Consider the following 20,847-nt stretch of genomic DNA (forward strand, 5'->3'; position numbering starts at 1 on the left):
AGAAATTATATATATAATTATATATATATAATTATATATAGAAAGTATATGTATATATGTATATATATAGATATATAGAAAGTATATGTATATATAGAAAGTATATGTATAGTATAGAAAGAGATTATAACTGTATAACTGTCTTTGTTGTAAGTACAGATTCATAATTCTAATTAGTGTATTAAAAATAGATTTGTATTTCATTCTCTCCAAATGACCTAAATTCCAATTATATTTTAAAAATTTTAAATTAGAAAGCTCTTTCCTTATCTTTTATGACTTTCTAGCCATTTTTATGGTATTCTTAATGTGCCTATTAGGACAATACTATAAGAAAAACTTTCAAAACATTTCTAATCTAACTCACCATTATGTAACAGTATGATCTTAAATTTCAATCCCCGTGATTCAAACTTGAGACTCTCATTGCCTGAAAAAACATATGGAACTCCTTAATTTCTCTGTTTAGCTGATCTTAGTACAGACTGAATCCCTTGACCTTCAAACTCATCCTCTCTAGCAACTATTTTTTTTTTCTAGCAACTATTAACACTTACACCTTTTCCAGGTCATTTAAGCACTCTGGGCCTTAGCATCATCATCTGTTAAATGGGAATAATGTTACCAAGCTCATGAAGATTTTTTATAGAAACAAATGAAGTGGCATATGTGAAACTATCCTGAAATATACAATAAAATACATGTATGACACATATATCTATATCTATATATGTATCTATATCATCTATATCTGTATATCATCTATCATCTGTATCTGTATCTATGTGTGTGTGTGTGTGTGTGTGTGTGTGTGTGTGTGTGTGTATTTGTCTGTGAGACAGGTAGAGAGAGATAGAATTAAATTTCCTGCTTGCTCAAGCATACTCTAGACAAAAGGCAATCCAAGTAGCTATACCTAAAGTTCAGAGATTTGCCTCAATGATTTGAGTGAGCATTCTAACACTGACTATTTTAGAATGCTTATTTTTCTGGAAATATAACTAGTATGGGAATAAAGTATTTGCATTCTCTAGTTGGAATACTTCAGAAGAGGTTAATTTTAATTATGATATTCTGCACTTAAATTTTTATTGTCTATTGCCAAATTTTAAAATTCAAGTTTATTCATTTTGTCTAAGATCTAAAAGTATTGATTTTCCTAAATATATATCACCTGAAAATTATATTACAAAATTAGTACCTAGACTGCAAACTATTTCAGAGGATGCTAAGTTCTGTAAAATAACTGACCCACATTGTTATAGTTGATATCCTAGTGCACATATATGACAGAGTCCCTTAGCTATCTAACTTTGATTCTACTTTTCTACTTTGTAAGCCAAGATGTCATTAGATATATGTCAAAATGGTGCTAAATATTAGACATTAGAAGATTCAAAAACTAGTATCTATAGGAAGAAATAGAAAACTTGGAATAGTCTGAAAATCAAAGTTTGATAGAAAAACAAAGATAATGATCATTAAAATTAGAACACCTTTTAAAATAAATAAATACTGGAAAAATCCTTCTGATTCCATTCTAGGAGTTTCTAAAAATAAAAGCTACTTTTTTTTCTCTACCTTAATATATATAAAATAGGGACATAATGATAGATTTTTTTAAAAGTCTGTACTATTTGTCAAAATGTAAGGACTACTGGAGATCCCTTCCAACTTGATCCATTTCACAAGAAGATGGTTATTCCAGTATAGACTATATTTTTACCTTTAAAAGTGTGGACAAATGAAGGAAACAGGGAAATAATTATACTACCATATACCAAAACCATAATTATGCTTCCTGCTGACTTTTAACAAACCACCAGGATGAAAAACTAATGATGGGTGAGCAAGAGAGTGTATGGTAATTTTCCTAAAGCACATTTATATTGCATTTTATAATGTCTTCCTCAGGAGAGCACAAATTATTTTTTATTAACAAAGAACTATAAGGAAAAAGCTCTGCTCTCTTTGTGGGTATTTTTTTTTGAGAGTTTAAATGTTGCCTACAGTTTTATCATTTTAATAACATAACAGAAAAAGTTACTTGCACAATAAATAAATTGTATTATAGTTAGCATTGTGTAGTTTGTAATCTTTCTATTTTCTAGTATTTTAAAGGTATAGAAACATTTCTCAATAATAAGTGGATTTGTCTTACTATTTATCTAAAATCATTCTAAACTAGCTTATCCTTTAATAAATGGAACATTTTCTGGAAAGAATTATCCAACTGTTCTCTCATGATTAAAGTTTCCTTTATTTTTTGTTTTAAAAAGCATAATCCTCAATATTTTCTCCATGAAACACTCCAATACTGCAATTGTGAGATCTATATTTTATAAAACATAGTAGACTTTTAAAATTTTATATTACTATTGTTAGATTTGGAGAATACTGAAAACAATTTTAACTAGTTTAATCACTGTTCATAGAAATGACTGCTGAGAGTACCTTCTCATGAATGGGGGGGGTGAATTCTCAATTCAAAACACATTATACTAAAATATTACAAAAGGAATATAACACTTATCTGAATGCATATATGGCTAATAAGTGTAATTCTAATATTCTTTATCTACATTTAATCTTTCTGTTGCTTGGCTAAAAAGACTTAAAGTTAACTTTAAGTGTGTGAACTGATATTTCTTGATTTCAATCTTACTAAACCATAAGAAATATCAACTGTAACTTATTAACATTTCCTTAGAGATCTAAGTAGAATTTTCAACAGCCACTGACTTCCAACTTTTCACTCATGAGAAAAATGAGAGGCTAACCTGACCTGTCAAATACTAAAATCCAATTTTGGTTTTTAAATTATCTTTGGAATTTGGATTAATTTAGACCTTTTTCAGTAAAAGTAAATTATAATCTGGTGACTATTTTATTGACTATGAAAACAATTAAATTGAAAATTAGACTATTGAATAAACTATGACTTACATGATCATTAACTATTGTATATTGCTATATACAAAAACCCACTGGGGCGCCTGGGTGTTTCAGTGGATTAAGTGTCCAACTTCAGCTCAGGTCATGATCTCATGGTTGTTGGGTTTGAGCCCCGCGATGGGCTCTGTGCTGACAGCTCAGAGCCTGGAGCCTGCTTCGGATTCTGTGTATCCCTCTCTCTCTCTGCTGCCCCTCCCTCCCCACTCACGTTCTGTCTCTCTCTCTCTCAAAAATAAATAAAAACATGGAAAAAAACACATTAATATACCAACAGAAGGATCTGAAGTACAGTGAATTAGGGAAATTTTCTAGATACATGAAGATTATTTTATGTATGTCAAAAAATTAATTTTTATAGCACATGTTTCTGTCAAACTTTCTACCAATCTTTAAAAATAGCCAATGAACATAATTCAACATTCATTTGATCACTCGGATCATAAGAGGACACCACAACCTACACATTGAATTAATTCAAATGCCCATTCCCTCTGGAAAGCCTTGATGCTGATGGTGATAGGCATTTTTCACATTGTCTGGCTTGCTACTTTTCCTTGACTTCTTTGCCCCTAAACCTGTTTAATTTCATTATTATTATCTTAAATATTATTGTTATTAGGTGAATGAGTTGGTTATTAGGTAAACAGAGCAATAGGCATTTGAAAAGAATGAACAAAACTAAGCTGAATGTTTCAGAATGTCTTGAAAACCCTGAATATTTTGGAAGAAATGAGTAAATCCATAGAAAAAAATCAACATTAATATTGCTTTGCAAAGAACTTTAAGCTCTAAAGCCACTTTAAATTAAAGCGTCATTTGCCGAGGATGCACTACTGTGTGATCAGGCAAGAAAGAAGGAGAAACATGCAGAAGACCCGCTCACTCAAGGGAAAGACCTTGGTCCTATGTCAAAACATGGTTAAATGAATGAACTTCCGTGTGTTTTAGGTTAAAATAAAATGTTTAGTGTGGAGATACATTTTTGTAGAATTCTTGGATTCAGAGATTTTCTCTGGTAGCTGATCAACTGGTCCTTATTTTGCAAATGAAAGGGCATTGATTTATTGTCTTTTATTAAATGTTGTACCCTGAAGAAGATTATGTTCCTCGGCCTATTGGAATAGGCTGTGGAATCATAGCCTGTGGAATAGGCTATGATACAATATCATCCTTACTACTTAGAGACCATTGTACTTTCAGGTCCACATTTCTCTCATGCTTCTGAATATTTTGCATGTCTGATTCCAGATAACTGGAATATTACTCTACCTTCAATATACACACTTGGATATAGTTCGGATTTGCCAATCAAGACATGAACTTTACAGAATTATCTCCTCTTCCCTGTGTCCCACAACCTACTTATTTTTCCATTTTCTGTTTTTTTTTCTTTTTTCTTTTCTTTTCTTTTTTTTTTTTTAAGGCCAGTCTGAGTGTTATTTGGGAAAGTGATAGATTTAAAAGTGATAAGCTTGTAGCAAACCTGAGGGTTAAGTACAGGTTTCTGAATTCTGCCACCATTGGGGAAGCATTAAAGGGTGTTTTTTTTTTCCTTTTAATGTCTATTTATTTATTTTGAGAGAGAGAGACAGAGACAGAGACAGAGAGTGCATGAATGGGAGAGAGGCAGGGAGAGGGAGAGAGAGAATCTGAAGCAGGCTCCATGCTGTTAACGCAGGGCCAGATGCGGAGCTCAGCTCATCTCAGGACCATGAGATTATGACCTCAGCGGAAACCAATAATCAGAGGTTGGTTAACCACCAACCATCTGGTTAACTAAGCCACCCAGATGCCCTGCACCAAAGCTTTTTAATAAGTATTTGTATATGTCAAGTGTATGCTTTCAAATGATTAAATTAATCTTTTATGTCTTTGCTTTTCATTATGTATTTTAGTCCTCTTTTTCTCTTTTTTCTGTAAAATGTATGTAGTTTATCATAGTGAGTACCTCTCTGTCAAATAACAAAAAAAATAAGTTTAAAGAGAATGTTTATCTCTATCTCTACAAAAACAATTTTATAAATAGCCTGTCCTCAGTATTAACTTATTTCCCCACATCTGTAGCGTGAAGAGTACTGACAATTAAAAGGTTTTAATTTCTATTGATAATAAATGAGCACACTGCCAGAGAAGAAGACTAAAATAATTAGAGGGACGTTATGTCAAGTCTTTTAGGCCCTCATATTCACACACAGTGCATGCTGCTTCTTATTATTGCAAATGTCAACTTTCTTCTTGGTAAGGGTCTTTTGGGACATGGTTCACTCCATTTCAAAGGCATATAATAAAAGGAAAGGGCTTAGGGCAATATTTAAGCAATGAAAGAAACATAGGACATTTATGACTAGCTGGGAGGAACTGATTGCCTTTGGCTGTGCCTTGGGAAATCCCTAGGAAATACAGTAAGTTGGTGATTACTATTGTAAGTTAAAATGATATAAAGCATGCAGAGGAATTTGTGTTTTCCTTATGGGTGATACTATATTTCATATTCTCAGTGTACTTTGAAAGTTCATACTTATCTCTTATGTTTCTTACTGAAGTACTAGCAGGAGATATATTATTGAAAATTGCAGATAAATTACTTTCAAGAGGGTCAATTTAAGAAAAGAAAAAAAAATAATTTAAAGCAAAGTTTATGTAAGAAAACTTATATGTTTTCATATACCTCAATTAGATCTCATCAAACTAGTCATGTTTTAAAATTAATGATAGCAAAGTTTATATTGCAAATGTTTGTTAAATATGTATGGTGAATTTATTACACGTGGGTCCTATGGTAAATACTGTTAGAGGTAGGTAAAAAAGAAGGGCATAAATTTAATTTTCTCAAAGAATTTTCACTGTGATTATTTCCTGAATAGAAATAGAAATGTTTAGATCCGGTTGCATTATTTGGAGGCTGTAAGAAGGTGATTCGTTATTACCATACAGATGTTCATTTCTGAGTTTCTACCAGGTTGTTGAGAAAATAAAGGAAAGTATCTCACAAATCGCTGTAATTTTTTTCTTTTATTCATAAAAAAAACCACTTTTCTTTCTTCCCTTTCTGGAAGCTAAATATCTAACCCCAAATCTTACTTGTTTGTCTCAATTTTACTGCACTACCTTCAAATTAAAAACATGGCAGAATTATTCTTGAAATGAGGTCTGAAATGCTAATAGTAGATATTAAGCCTGATTATCACTATTTTTGGTCATGTAAAGATAACAAACTGGGTACAAAAAGTGCAATCTATTTAAAGGCACTTTCATCTTGCAAGTTCTGTGCACTGCCTGGTTTGATTAATGAGAAAGTAACTCTATCACTTGAGTCATCCAGTGTGGTAGATCAAGGGCATGCCTCGGGCAGCTCAATGATCCAAGGAAGATTTTAAAATAGATAATACTTTAATATGTTCAATTTGGGTGTTTTAATAAAGGTTTAAATATCAAAGCAAGAATCTAAGTAAGCCCAAAACTAATAAGGTTGTTTCTTATATAATTTAGGTGTCTAAAATTCATACACCTGAATAGTTTCCAATTTCAAGGAATTGCCAAGTATTTTATAACCTACATATTTCATGAACTATTGGCCCATCTCTGTTAATTAGTCCTTGAGGACAGTTCTGAGTGGTATATATAAACTTAAAGGTTTACCCTTATAAGTTTAAATAGAAATTAATAAAATAGAAATTAATTAATTAGCTAATTAATTTAGCTTAAATAGAAGGAATGTAAAAATATTGATATTTATCAGACATATCTTGTCATCATTTAAAATCATATTACTTCAGCATTTAGAATGGTTATATCAATTAAATCCTACTATTTCCATTTATACATACTGTGATGGGACAAAGGTCAAATTTTCTTTTATTTGTAATTATTCTAGAAGTTGAACATTCTTCTTCAAATGCTAAATATTAAATCTACTTTCTTGAATAACTAATTGTTTCTTAAACCATTTCTTTATCAATAGAACTTTAATTTTATGAGGACCTAAGAAAAGGCAATGGAAATTCTAATTTTCTAAAAATTTCACTTACTTGGTTTCTAATTACATTATCTTTAATAATTGTATAGCTCTTTAATCTCTTATCTGCAATTCTGAGAGCCAAAACAAAAAAACAAAAAACAAAACAAAAAAAAAACAAGAACAAGCAAATAAAGTTCCTTGAAAACCCAAAGATTTTCTATGACTTATTTGGTAACCAAACCTGACCTGATCTAAATTAACAAGAAGCTACTTATAATTTCTTTAAATCACAGTGGGATTATCATATTTTTGCTGCAGAAATATTAATGTCTTTGATTACTCTAGCCCTAGAGTTAGCTAGAGGTGTTACTTTGCAAATTCTAAATAATACTGGATTCTGAAAAACCCTTGGCCCAACACTTTTGGATAAAGGGTTATTTAAGAATTTTTTATATTTATATTTCCATTCTATGTCTGTCACTGTTTTGCTTTTTGGTGTGTGTGCCTGGGGCTAGTGAATAAGTTCTAAATTCTTATTCAATTGTAACTGAGATATTACTTTAACATCTTTCACAAGTAAGAATGGTGTTAGCTCTTACCCCAAACAGAATGTACATTCCTCTTTTCTATCTCTGGGTTCTGGAGTACACCTACAATCTGTTTTTTCTTAAATGCTTCCAGAGGAGTAGGAAGATATTAAGGAAGTTTATCTTTCTTTTTTTTTTTTTTGGTGCTCTTTAAGGTATTTATTTATTGCCTTTTTTTCATGGGATTCTAGTTTTCATATTTTTTCCTTGTTGCAGAATCTTGTGCTTATTTCAGTTCTTATTTATAACTAAGATGGTTTATAATGAGAACCAGCATACTCACATAATCCAGAGAATAGCCTCTACTGGGAATGCAGAAAAAATATCTTATCATATAGAGATAATGTGCTTCAGTGAATTTTGTCACTTCTAATACAGCAATACATATAAAATAAGCACATGATGTGCTATAAACTACTGTAAAAATATTAAATAAGTGTAATGATATCCATGAACTACCCTGTCTGTATAGTAAAAAAAAAAAAAAATACAGAAGAGAAGTATTTCTCTGCTGAATTTAATAAGCTCCTGCATTTAATGTGAATGCTGGCTTGTTCTTTACTAAGCATTTGATGAATAAGTTCAATACTTCAATTTTGACATTTTATTGCCTTTAATTATTGTTAATTATTGCTTTAATTTATAGTCTCAAATTAGGGATGGAATTTTAAATCAATCCTTTAGAGAGAAAATGAGTTAGAAAGAAAATTATGTGTATGAACTGGAGAATCTAGGCTTAAGTCATCATGTTTCCCTAAATATTTCTCTTCCTGGTTCTACATTATATATCCTAAGCAATCTTCTTAAGCCCAATAAGTTTTTAACAATGCATAGTTTTCTAATGGTGCTTTCTGATGATTCATTATTCCAACCCAAATATTACTTTAAAAAATAGTAATATTTACTCTCCTGTTTTCTTAACTGATACATATATATTAGTTTATAAAGTCAAGGTCTAACAAAATGAAGACTTTGGAAATAAACTATCTTAGATTTATCATTTTGGCAATATTTATTCTTTATGCTGACATTTGATGGCATTTTTACTTATAAAAGATGCTATAGAGGTCCATCCACTTTGGAAGGCAGTTTGGAAGTTTCTTACAAAGTTAAGTATGCGCTTACTATACAATTCAGTAATGGCCCTCGTTGATATTAACCCAACTGAGTTGCAAACTTGTGTCCATACATAAATCTGCACACAGACGTTTGTAATAGTTTTATTCATAATTTCCCAAACTGAGAAGTAACCAAGATGATCTTTAACAAGTGAATGGATAAATAAACTGTGATACATCCAGACAATGGAATATTTTTCAGTACTAAAAGGAAATGAACCATCAAGCCTTGAAAAGTCATAAAGAAACCTTAAATGCATATTACCGAATGAAAGAAGCCAATCTGAAAATGCTGTATACTGAATGCCTCTAACTATTTAATATTCTTGGAAAGGCAAAATTATGAGTATAAAAACCAGTGGTTGTTAAGGGTGAAGGTTGAGGGGTGGGAATAGGTGGAGGATTTTTAGGACAGTGAAACTACTCTGTATAATACTATAATGGTAGATACATGTCATGCGTTTGTCGAAACCCACTGAATTCAATGAAACAATTAGAGCAAATCCTTAGGTAAACTATGGATTTTAGGTGATAGTAATACGTCAGTGTAGGTTTATCAATTGTAATAAACGTACCACTCTGGGTTGGGGGGAGGGGGTATTGATAATTGGGGGAGGCTATCCATGTGTGGGAGCAATGGGTAAAGAAATAACTTATAAGATAAATTTCCTCATAAGTATACCTTTATAGGAACCAAGCCCATAATACTAGTGTTTACTATGCTAATTAGAAGGAAAATTCATTAAAGCCAACAACAGGGATTATTTTGTGGATCTCTCATTTTAATTATTTAACTAGCCTTTAAAAAGTGAATAGCTCTTTAAACGGATTCTAAACTGAATCTAAAGTTATTTAATCATTCTAAAGAGGGTTTTGTTATTAGCAAAAACTGGAATACTAAACAAAAGTAAAAAATTGTAACTATATCAGGGACTGTTGTGGAAACCAAATGAGATAATGCTTTTCACATGCTAAGCATGGGAGCTTCAGAGAATAAATGTTCAATAAATATTAATTTACCTTTTTCAAATGTTCTAGTCTTTTCTAAGTTATTATATTTAGAATGAACTATTGACTTTCACAGAGGTCTATATTTACCTAATACTTAAAAACTTCTCCTTGAGTATACTATAATGTAATTTTGTGACAGAGATCAGTGTCAGAAATAAAAATAATTAATTTGAATTACAATCTGTGTTTGTGCAGAGCGTTGGCAACTGGAAGAATATAGCAAGTATTCAGTATGTGGTTGTCCTAACGTAGGTGTCCATCATACACCATTAATATCTTTATTTAATAACTTTCTCTTTCCATTTGATTATGCTGTTTTTCAGTGATTAACTTTTATTGATACACAGATGAGGGCCATTTTATTGAGGTCATTAGTTTTATTTTGTACGGTATTTGAGGTAGAAAAAGAAAAGAGCAAATACTAGTACACTGCTTAGTTTAAGACTTTGAGAAAATGTTTGCATCAGCTAAGGAATTGGTGCAAGGGAACCTACTTTTTAAGGAGGCCACTTCATAAATATCATGTGTGTTCTACTTTTCACAAAACTCTCTGTCAAATTTAAATGTTCCCATCTTTTGCTGTAATTTTTATTTTATCTTCTTATTTTGGTGCATTACATATATTTTTCTTAATTTCCTCCAGGTATTATCTTAATATATATACCTCCAAATACAGTAACTCAAAAGCCTTATTGAATAAAAATATTTTAAATCATCTTTATTTTGTATTTCTTTTCATATTCTTTATTCATTCCTCCACCATTTTCTATTGTTACCAATGATTAGTTGCTCCAAAAAAAAATGTGTTTTATTTACAGGGCACAGCTTATGGAAGTGCTCCTGTACCTTCTCGCAGGCAATTATGTGAGTCTCTTAAATTCAGCTCTGTGTTGTAACCATGGCTATGTGTTCCTGTGCTGTAGCATGGCATGCTGAGACCAAGTGCCCTACGGTCAATATGCAATCCCCAATGTTGTATATTACCTACAATGTGTTCGTAGCAAACGGTTGGTTCCCTTTGCCTCTTCCTTATCTGTTTGTCATTATCCAGCCCATTTAAGAAAACTGCATTGCGATGTGGCCAAGTGTGTTGAAGCTTCAGTAATGACTCAAAGTCTGCGGCAAATAGAGAAGAGGCTCTTAAGTTTATTTTCAGTGCAACCGTGATAGCAACAGTGATAGTACTTTCTGTGTCAAATGAATCAGTAAGGTTTCTTAAATCCTAACTTCTTTTTACCTACTTGTTCCCAGAGCTCTTATATCATACACAGCTGTGTTTTTGCCACACAGCTAATGAGACCTCTTTCCTTGAAATGGCAATCCATTGAAATAAATCCTGTTTCTAGTGAATTTAAAGAAAACTTGACTTTCTAACCACTTTAGTTTATTTCCAAGTCATCATATTTAGAAAAATTGAAAATAGTCTATAAATTTTTGGATAGAAATCCCGGATTTTACAACCTTGCTCAGCTGTATTATAAATATATGCACCTTGGCAGAGAGTCAGATATTTGCACTTCAGCTCAGGAGATTTCTGTGACAGCTTGTCTGCTTTAACATGAACTTTTTTCAGTGAGAGATGTATATGTAAATTTAATATGTAGAATCTCCAAAGTGCCATCAGACTTTGAGAAAGAGCTATTTTCATTGCCCATTTCCATTCATGTCTTTCCTCTTTTTCCACACATCAGAAAATCATGGCTGTTTACCACCTTTTATAGACTGCTGCAGCAATAAACCACGTGATTCTAAGTATGTGGAGCAATAAATAGCAAATAGGTCTATCTTAATGTGATTTTGAAGGTGATTCAAAGCCACAGTACTGTGTTTATAATGCTTTTCTTCCCTATCGGCAAAAGAAACATACAATTTGATCACATTCACTGAGGAGGATCTGTGAATCAATTAAAAAATTGCAGCACTTTGCATCATTATTAAGCTGCTCAAACAACAATCAAAATATGCACTTTATTATCTCACATTTCATGAAAGACTTTTGAATTTCTGAATTATTATGAATAAGGTTGTGGCAGAAAGATTTGCTATAATGAATAGAAGATTGAATTTAGATATTGCATTGAAGATAGAAGAATATCTATTGTTAGGGAAATAGAGGAGGTATTGTTACTAGAAACTTTTGGAAATGTGAGTTCATTATAAGTGTTCTGAAAATAATTATGAGTAGGAAAATAAAGAATATGGAAGTATAATAAAAAATTTGGATTAATCTTATTTCTCACTTTCACAGAATCAAAGTGCATAGGAAAATAATATTAAATATTTGAGATTTCAAATAATTTGTTCTGGTTAAATAACAGTTAACGCTATGAAAAACAGAATGAAAAACAAAATGATGCATGGTTTGTCTAAGTAAGAGAATCTAAAGTTGAAGTGTATTCTGTGCCTCAATATATAAACCAATATGGATATTACCCTCCTAAACATGTGGACTTGGAAATAGTTAGCTTAATGAATTTGAATAATTATGAATTATCACATTTCCTTTTGGTCGTGTTAAGTCTTAGGATCTCTGAGTTATGTATTAGTGGAGACTTAAGTATTTGTAATTGTGGTGCTTATCAAAGATATTATATTGAAAGAGTGAATGTTTTATTCTACATATGAATTCAGAATATTGATTTTAAATATCTCTATTCCTGCCTTGTTCCCTAAAATCAATGTGAATTTTAAGATTTTAAGATATATGGATATCTTACAGTTGGCTACTCACTCTAGTATTTTACATTAGTGACTATGTCAGAAGTGGTGATTAACACTTTCGCTAGGTTACAATTAACTAAAGTTTCATTCATTCTTTTTTTTTCTTTTTTTTTATATTTAGTATCCAGGACTTCTTTGTTCTATAGCTGCCACTTTATTTTGAAATATATCCAGTTTCACAATTTCCTTTGGTGATAACCCGAAACAGAATCTAGCAACAAAGAGGGATTGCTTACATGATGAGGTAATTAGAAAGGCTATGAATATATAATGAGAGAATTTACATCTCCATCTCCCTAAGCATGATGTGGCTTTTAATTATCCAGCCCACTCCAATATGCCTGTATTTGCTACTAATAATTGATCAAAGTTAAATTGAAAGTAATATAGTCTTAGTTAATACTTTTCACTTTCAGAGAAATGCTTGCGGAATGATTAACTTGGGGAACTGGGAGTCTTGAAAATTTATTTGAATGTAAACAGTACAGTTTTTGTTAAATACTAAAAGGATAGATCATCTATTCAAATGATGTTGACTTCTTAATTTCAAACTGGTTTCTGGTTTAAAAATCTATAATCAATTTAGTGAGTAAAGGGTTATCTTATACTTGTAAGACCAACTCTATATTTGTGTGAGTTGAGATTTATAATATTTGAAAAAAATTTTGCAAAGATCTGACCCATACAGTATTATCTCAACACTTCAAAATATAGGAACTGATTCACGTAGGTTATTTTCTATTGTATGCTATACTAAATACTATAGGTGTTCTAAATTACACAGCACACACTTTTTTTTTAAATATGAAATTTATTGTCAAATTGGTTTCCATACAACACCCAGTGCTAATCCTAACAGGTGCCCTCCTCAATGTCCATCACCCACTTTCCCCTCCTTCTCACCCCCCATCAGCCTCAGTTTATTCTCAGTTTTTAAGAGTCCCTTATGGTTTGTCTCCTTCCCTCTCTGTAACTTTTTTTTCCCCCTTCCCCTCCCTCATGGTCTTCTGTTAAGTTTCTCGGGATCCACATAACAGTGAAAATATATGGTATCTGTCTTTCTCTGTATGACTTACTTCACTTAGCATAACACTATCCAGTTCCATCCACGTTGTCACAAAAGGCCATATTTCATTCTTTTTCATTGCCAAGTAGTATTCCATTGTATAGATAAACCACAACTTCTTTATCCATTTGTCAACTGATGGACATTTAGGCTCTTTCCATATTTTGGCTGTTGTTGAAAGTGCTGCTATAAACTTTGGGGTACAAGTGCCCCTAGCACAGCATACACTTCTAACAGGAATGTGTCTTACCTTTTTTCAAAGGAATATCCTAAAATTTCATAAGCCAGCTCTAAAATTTAATAAACCATAAATATATTTTTTGTAGAAAAATTGTGAACATCGTATTGCAAAATGCATGCAACAGTTCAAAATTTTTTTGGTTAAAATAATTAAATGTATATGTTTTTCTTTCATTTCATAGCATGGCTTTATTATTTCTCAATTTATAAAAAGGAGCATCAAATATTTATATGCAATCTATTCAGAGGTATTTACCTAATTTAGTTAAGTCATCTCCAGATAGTTGAATGTCAACTTAATTGAAATGGCTAAACATGATAATAATATTATCTACCTATTCAGAATCAGATAGAAGTTGCCTTTATAATACAAATAGAACTAAACCGTATGTTTACAACATACACTTTTTTTTACTGTTTGATAAATAGGTAGAGAATTAGCCTAAAAATAAAGGGAAACAATTTAGCTACATATAATTGAAGGATTAAATGTTTCCATAGGACTTTTCACATTGTAGTTCAATCTATCCTTGAAAATACAAAAGTATTCTATGAGACAGCAATCGTTGTTATTCAGTTTATCAAAAAAAAATGTACACGGTCAGTTTTTCAAAGTATGTTTCCCTCTCATTTGCTTTAGCTTACCTACCCTAATTTTCAATCATTTCTTTTTTTGCTTTGCTTTTAGAGCTGAAAAGTGATTTTTAAGTTCCAAACGATTTCATCAGCAAGTGATGAAAAACAACAAATTAAGAGGAAAGGCAGGAGAGCAAACTATTTATAATGACATTAATCTTAAAGTCAGAAAGAAGGTTTTTAAGATGCTAGGCTGTATTTGTACAAACAGATTTTTCAAACTAGTTTTTCCACTGTGCCTTCTGATTTATTCCCTTTCCTTTTTGGTTTATCAATTTATTTGTTGTCATTTCCCTTTCTTTTCTGACTCTATCATCCCACACAATATCTTTGCATTATTTATCTTCCTATTTTAGGTGTAACTTTGATTTTACTTGTTTTCCTCATTCTTTGATCTACTTAGGAATAATAAAGGAACATATTTCAACAATAGTGAGAAATAACAAAACTTTACTATCACTACCTTTGAAATAAACCTTCAGAAGTCATGGCTGGTAGGGTTGCTTCAAATGTTACATGAGTAAAATGGCTCTGTATTCTTAGAAAGTGCATTGTGTCTGTTTGCAGTTAAATGTACATATACATCTGGGAATGAGAAAGTTCTGTTCTTCAGAAGAGAGGTTTCAGTCACAAAGAGAATAGCAAGAAAACACTTTAAGTGGCATGAAGAAATTATTCATATACAACTACTAGGAGACAAACTAGTATAATTGATTACTAGAAAGTAGAAAAGATCCAAAAGAAAAGTGTAATCTATGTTATAATCTTACAGAAGTAAAACTCTCAATATTGTCATTCTTTTGAAACCAAACTAATGGTTGGTTTACAATTGAGCTTACAATTTTGAGCTACTAAAAAGTAAAAGCTATACTCAGCTAACACAAATATATGTCATCTCCTTTGATTTATAGACAATCATGATTATTATTCTAGGTTATTGAAGTTATTTAGATAATAAATATATGCTAAAGCTATATGTAGATGTTTGGTTTAACTTGGGATATAAAAAGCTAGAAAGAACCTGGTTCCCACCCTTATGATAACAACAACAAAAGAAAAACCTGAAAAAATATAAATCCACAACTTTTTTTGAAATGTCAGAGAGCTAAAGTAACAGGGCAACCAAGTTACCTGAGACAGAAGTAAAATGACAGTTTACAAGGAGAGACTAGATACAGCAAAGTTAGGTAACGTAAGAATTCTGTTAATTGCTAATTAACAAATTGGTAGGGGTCGAATGTGGGCTAGCAAGAGGATGTAAGTATAATGAGAATGTGCACCCACTGATAGGCTCTTCTCTACAGATTTCACTGGATACTCACAAAAACATCTTGCAAGATTCCTGAGAAAGTGTTCCTTGAGCTAACGATTTAAAGAAGGGAATAGCAGCTGCTGTAGGAAAAGCACAAAACTCCATCCAGGTTCTCCTTCCTATTATCCGTACAAAACAGACACCCAAAATACAGGGAGAACAGCAGACCCACTGATGAAAACTCACTACAGTTGGGGGAATAGAAAAAAAAATCTTTTATTCCTGAGACAGGGGCAGGAATATATGATAAGCCCAGAACTACAAGCAGGTGGGGAGGCTGAAGCACTGAAAGGCTGCATCTGTGAGACCCAAGGACACAGTGCCTGCCTAAGATTTAGGGTTAATCACAGGAGCAGAAAATGCCTCTCTCTACGTGCCACAGACTAACAAGCACTGGGTTATCAGTAATAGAGGAATTTGGATAGGAATATTACAACAATATGGAGAGAAGCCCTCCTGGAGACACAGCACAAAGGAGAGACTAAAGATGAAAGTGGAGCCAACAGTTAGAAAAACCCTCTGGCAAACTATCCCGACCCTAAATGAAAGGTGTGGTTAGAGAAAATTGAAGCCTGTGGGTACCTGTAGCAACAATAACAAACCCAGTTCAACTCTGCCTAGACTGACCTAGATTCCCATACCAAACCTCTGGCAGAAGGAATGACATGCCTATTTTCAGGAATATAGTTCATTGACCTAAGTCTCTACACCTTACACAAGATGTCTGGCTTCCCGCAAAAATTCTGAGGCACAAAGAAAATCAAGAAAAAACAACACACTGCCAAGAGATAGGAGAAGCAACAGAATCAGATTCAGATATTGCTGCAGATATTGGAAATATCATAAAGAAGAGTGAAAATAACCATAATTAATATGCTAAATACTCTGATGGAAAAGTTTGATGACAAGCAAGAATAGATGTGTAATTTCAGCAGAGATGGAGTTGTAAGAATGAATCAAATACCAAAGCTAATTATTAAAAGCTCAGAAGGAGAGATGAAGAATGCCTGTGATGGTCTGATCTGGAAACTCAACAGAGCTGAGGAAAGAATCGATGAACTTGAAGATAGGTCAACATAAGTTACCCAACCTAAAAAATAAAAGGGGAGAAAAAAAATCAGGGGCGGGGGGGAATAAAAGAACAATAGCTGTGGAGCAATATCAAGCGGTCTTACTTAGGTATAATTGAAATCTCAGTGGGAAAAAGAGAATTAGGCAGAAGAAAAAATTGAGAAATAATGGCCATTAATTTTTTAAACTTAATGACATATGCCAAATTACAGATACAAAGAAGCTTAAAAAACAATGAACAGATAAAGAAGAGTAACAACAACAAAAAACACACCCAGACATGTCATATTCAAACCACTGAAAATCAAAGACAACATTGAAGGTAGCCAGAGGAGAGGAAATAAACACATTATATACAGAAGAACAAAGATAAGAATTACAGTAGATTTCTCATCAAGAACGCTGCAAATTAGAAGGTGGTGAAGTGATGTCTCTAAAATTTCAAAAAGGGAAAAACAAAGTGGCAACACAGAAGTCTGTAGTCAATGAACATATCTTCCAAAAATAAAGGTGGCATAAAGACTTTTCCAGAAAAAAAACACTGAGAAAATTCATTGCTGGCAGGCCTTCATTACAAGAAATGTTAAAGGAAGAAGTGATGAAATGGGAAATGGAATAAATGAAACTAAATATAAACTTGGCCTTAAAAAAATCATATATAGAAATATCTGTTTTAGATTCATATATGATTTATGACATGTTATGATTTAATTTGTAGATCTTAAATGAGATTAAGTTATATTTACTACTAAGGTTTTACCAAAAAGAGCATTATCTTAGTCTGTTCTGGTTGCTATAACAAGAGTACCATATAGACTGCGTGGTTTAAACAACAAATGTTTATTTCTCACAGTTCTGGAGGCTGGGAATTCCAAGATTACAGTCAGCAGGTGGTGTCTGGTGAGAACCTACTTCCTGGTTCCTCATGGCTAGTTTCTTACTCTATCTTCACATGGCAGGAGAGGTGAGGGAGCTCTCTGGAGTCTCTTTCACAAGGGCACTAATCCCATTTATCAGGGCTCCACCCTCACAACCTAATCACCTCCCAAAGGCAAGAAAATACTATCTCATTAAGGATTGGTTTCTGAATGTAAATTTTGTGGGAATACAGGTGTATAGCCAACAGCATCATATTCACAATATTTTTATAGTTTATGCCTCCTACCTCTGTTACAGATATTTTGCAGAAATTTCTTATGGTGTATATATGCACTTAAATATCATACAGTTTTATTATGGGTATTAAAGTTAAAGATGAAGCAGAAACTGTGCACCCAGTATGGTATAGAGGAAAGGCAGGAACCCATGCTGTTAAAGTCTGAATTGTTCATTAATTCCTTTTCTATTCTATATTTCTATACTCAATGATTTGTATAATTTGTATTGTCATGTTGTTGCAGTCTTCTCTTACCAAAATTGCTACGTTCTTTTGTAATTAAAAACTATTAAAATGCTTGAAATGTTTTAACCTAAATACTAATTTTACATTATGGTATGGTTTAACCAAAATTTTTCATTAATCAAGGGACTTTTGCCTATTCTGAACTCAAACAGAATGACATTTAAAGATTACAAATTGAAGTACTAAATTTAACAGACAAGAAACATATTGTGGGATAATACTAGAAAATAGAATAAAAGGAATGTGATCTTTCATATTTTCCTTTTAAATAATTCGTGAGCTAATTAAGTGAATTAAGTTACTGTCTTTAAGAATTAGGAATAATCAGAATACTCTCTTAGAACTTTGGAAGTTTCTGATCATTAAACTGGAATCTCATTATCAAAGTAGTCAAATTTTTTATGCTTGTTATTTTATAATTCTTTTACCTTCTATATGTTAATAAGTGTTTATAAGTACTCACAAGATGCTAGATTCTGCCTTTATTAAAATTTACAGATAAGTGATAAGACCACTAATGACATATAGAGCTTATTTTAAGGCAATATATTAAAGGAATATATTAAAAATATATTTAGATTTAATACTTGGGCCCAGTGATATAATGGATTTTGAGAGTGAACTTAATCTGTTACGATTTTTCTTGAAGGTTCAAATAGGTTAAGTGTTTCCGAATAGAAAATATAAGTTGCCATAGGCTAAAAATATGAATTATAAATACTCCTAGGGATTATTTATTTCAATCCATCCAACACAAATAAATTCTTGAGAGATTAAGCGATTTTTCCAAAGTTCAAGGATTAGTGGCAAAGCCAGGGTTCTAACCCATTTCTCTGCTTCTTCTTCCAAGGTTCTTTAATGTTTCTATCAAGATATCATGTCTTTTTCTCCCTAAATTCTGTGGGAAGTTTTCTTCTTTTTTTAAAAAAAAAAATTTGAAGTTTAATGCTTGAGCAAGCAAGCAAGCGAGAGAGATCACAGGAGAGGAGGGGGAGAGAGAGAGAGAGAAAGGGAGAGAAAGAATCCCAAGTAGGCTCCCCACTGTCCGATAGTGACCTGAGCCTAAATGAAGAGTTGGTTGCTTAACCCCTTAACTGAGTAAGCCACCCAGGCAGCCCTAGGGAAGTTTTCTTTCTTCTGTCAAACTAACAGATGATGCCCAAGTAACTCTTGAAAGTTGAATACAGGTTAATCAATTGAAGAATGTGAAAAAGAACAGGTCCAGGAGGATAAGGCAGCATGTAGAAAAGCATGGCAGAGGGCTGAACACAGTTTCTTTGAGCAGCTGTACATTGCTCATAGGGCAGACAGATTGTAATTTGTGCAATGGAATTTCCTTGCAGTGTTGGAGAGGGTCAGTTTCTCTGTTAGAGATAAAACTAAATTCACAACAACAAATGTTATTTATTTATTTTTCTTTTTAAAAATAAGTGTTGTATTTTTGGCAAAAGACACTGATTTCTTATTAAAACTTAGGTTATTTTTCTTTATTCGTACAATATTTTGTTTAAATAAGCACTGTTAGATTTCTCAGATAACCTGTAAACTATTTTAAGTCCACTTGTCAATTTGTGAAATGAGCCAATTATGATATACGATCTAATCTTTATCTTAAAGAATTAAAGATGGTTGGATATGAATATAGATCAAAAAATGGTTGTTGCTTATTTGTTTTTGCTTCTTAAAGAACAATCAGACCAAGGAATTAAACTCCCTTAACATAAGTCAGGAAATCTCCATTTTGAGTTGTCCTTTGAATGCTACATACATTACTTGGATCCTCAGGGGGGGAAAAAGTCTCATTATTGTTAAGGCAATCACAATATTATGTATAAATATCAGTAAGTATCACAATTTTTGATCATTTAAAACATCAGTTAAAATGAGTTCATTTGTTGTCACACATATAATCTCTGGGTGAGTAGCATTCTTCAGTTTACTAAGAATCCTGATGTACAAACACTGCATTTGGATCCAAATACCTCCATGTTGGCCTAAAACAGATAATGTGTTAAATACACCCATTAACCTGTTCACCTGGTGACACGTAACTCATTTATTGTTCAAGCATGTTCATGTTGATCTGGCGTATTGCTCACTCCTTAAAAATGAAAAATATACATCCTGTATAAATAATAATGAAACATCTTCCAAGAGACATAAACATTTTTTTTAACGTTTTTTTTTTATTTATTTTTGAGACAGAGAGAGACAGAGCATGAACAGGGGAGGGGCAGAGAGAGAGGGAGACACAGAATCGGAAGCAGGCTCCAGGCTCTGAGCCATCAGCCCAGAGCCCGACGCGGGGATCGAACTCACGGGCCGCGAGATCGTGACCTGAGCCGAAGTCGGCCGCTTAACCGACTGAGCCACCCAGGCGCCCCGAGACATAAACATTTGAAATTATGATTGGTCTCTGAGAACTAAAATCAATACATAATAGATCTTGGATCTATATATGCAAATTAGCTTAAATTGGAAAAATCTGACGTGACCTTTAAAATGTGGCTGTATTAGGCCTCAACATAAAATCTAAGGAAAACAAACATCATCAACCATAAATAGAGGGTTTGGTTATCATTAATACAGACAAAAAAAATTTAAAAGTCAAGAGGTCAAGCATTTAAATACCCCTTCATGCATAATCCAGGAAACACCTGAATTATTGATCCCCTGGTAAGTATAATTTATTGTGGAAACGGGCACATCAGTCAACTTAGCTCAGTTATTGAGCATTTTCTTGTCTGTATTATTACATGGGTACATGCAT

At 32.4% G+C, this 20,847-nt stretch overlaps 1 long non-coding RNA gene across 1 annotated transcript in view; it reads right to left on the reverse strand.

Annotated features, from left to right (window-relative positions):
* LOC125923685 (uncharacterized) overlaps nucleotides 1-20,461 on the reverse strand; it is a 175,985-nt gene extending 155,524 nt beyond the window's left edge. The window contains exon 1 of the long non-coding RNA XR_007458134.1: nucleotides 20,415-20,461. This is a non-coding gene — a long non-coding RNA (uncharacterized LOC125923685). The remainder of the gene's footprint in view (nucleotides 1-20,414) is intronic.
* Nucleotides 20,462-20,847: the final 386 nt, after the last annotated feature.

This window comes from Panthera uncia, chromosome B1 (assembly GCF_023721935.1).
Source record: "Panthera uncia isolate 11264 chromosome B1, Puncia_PCG_1.0, whole genome shotgun sequence".
In the NCBI taxonomy this organism is placed as follows: Eukaryota; Metazoa; Chordata; class Mammalia; order Carnivora; family Felidae; genus Panthera; species Panthera uncia.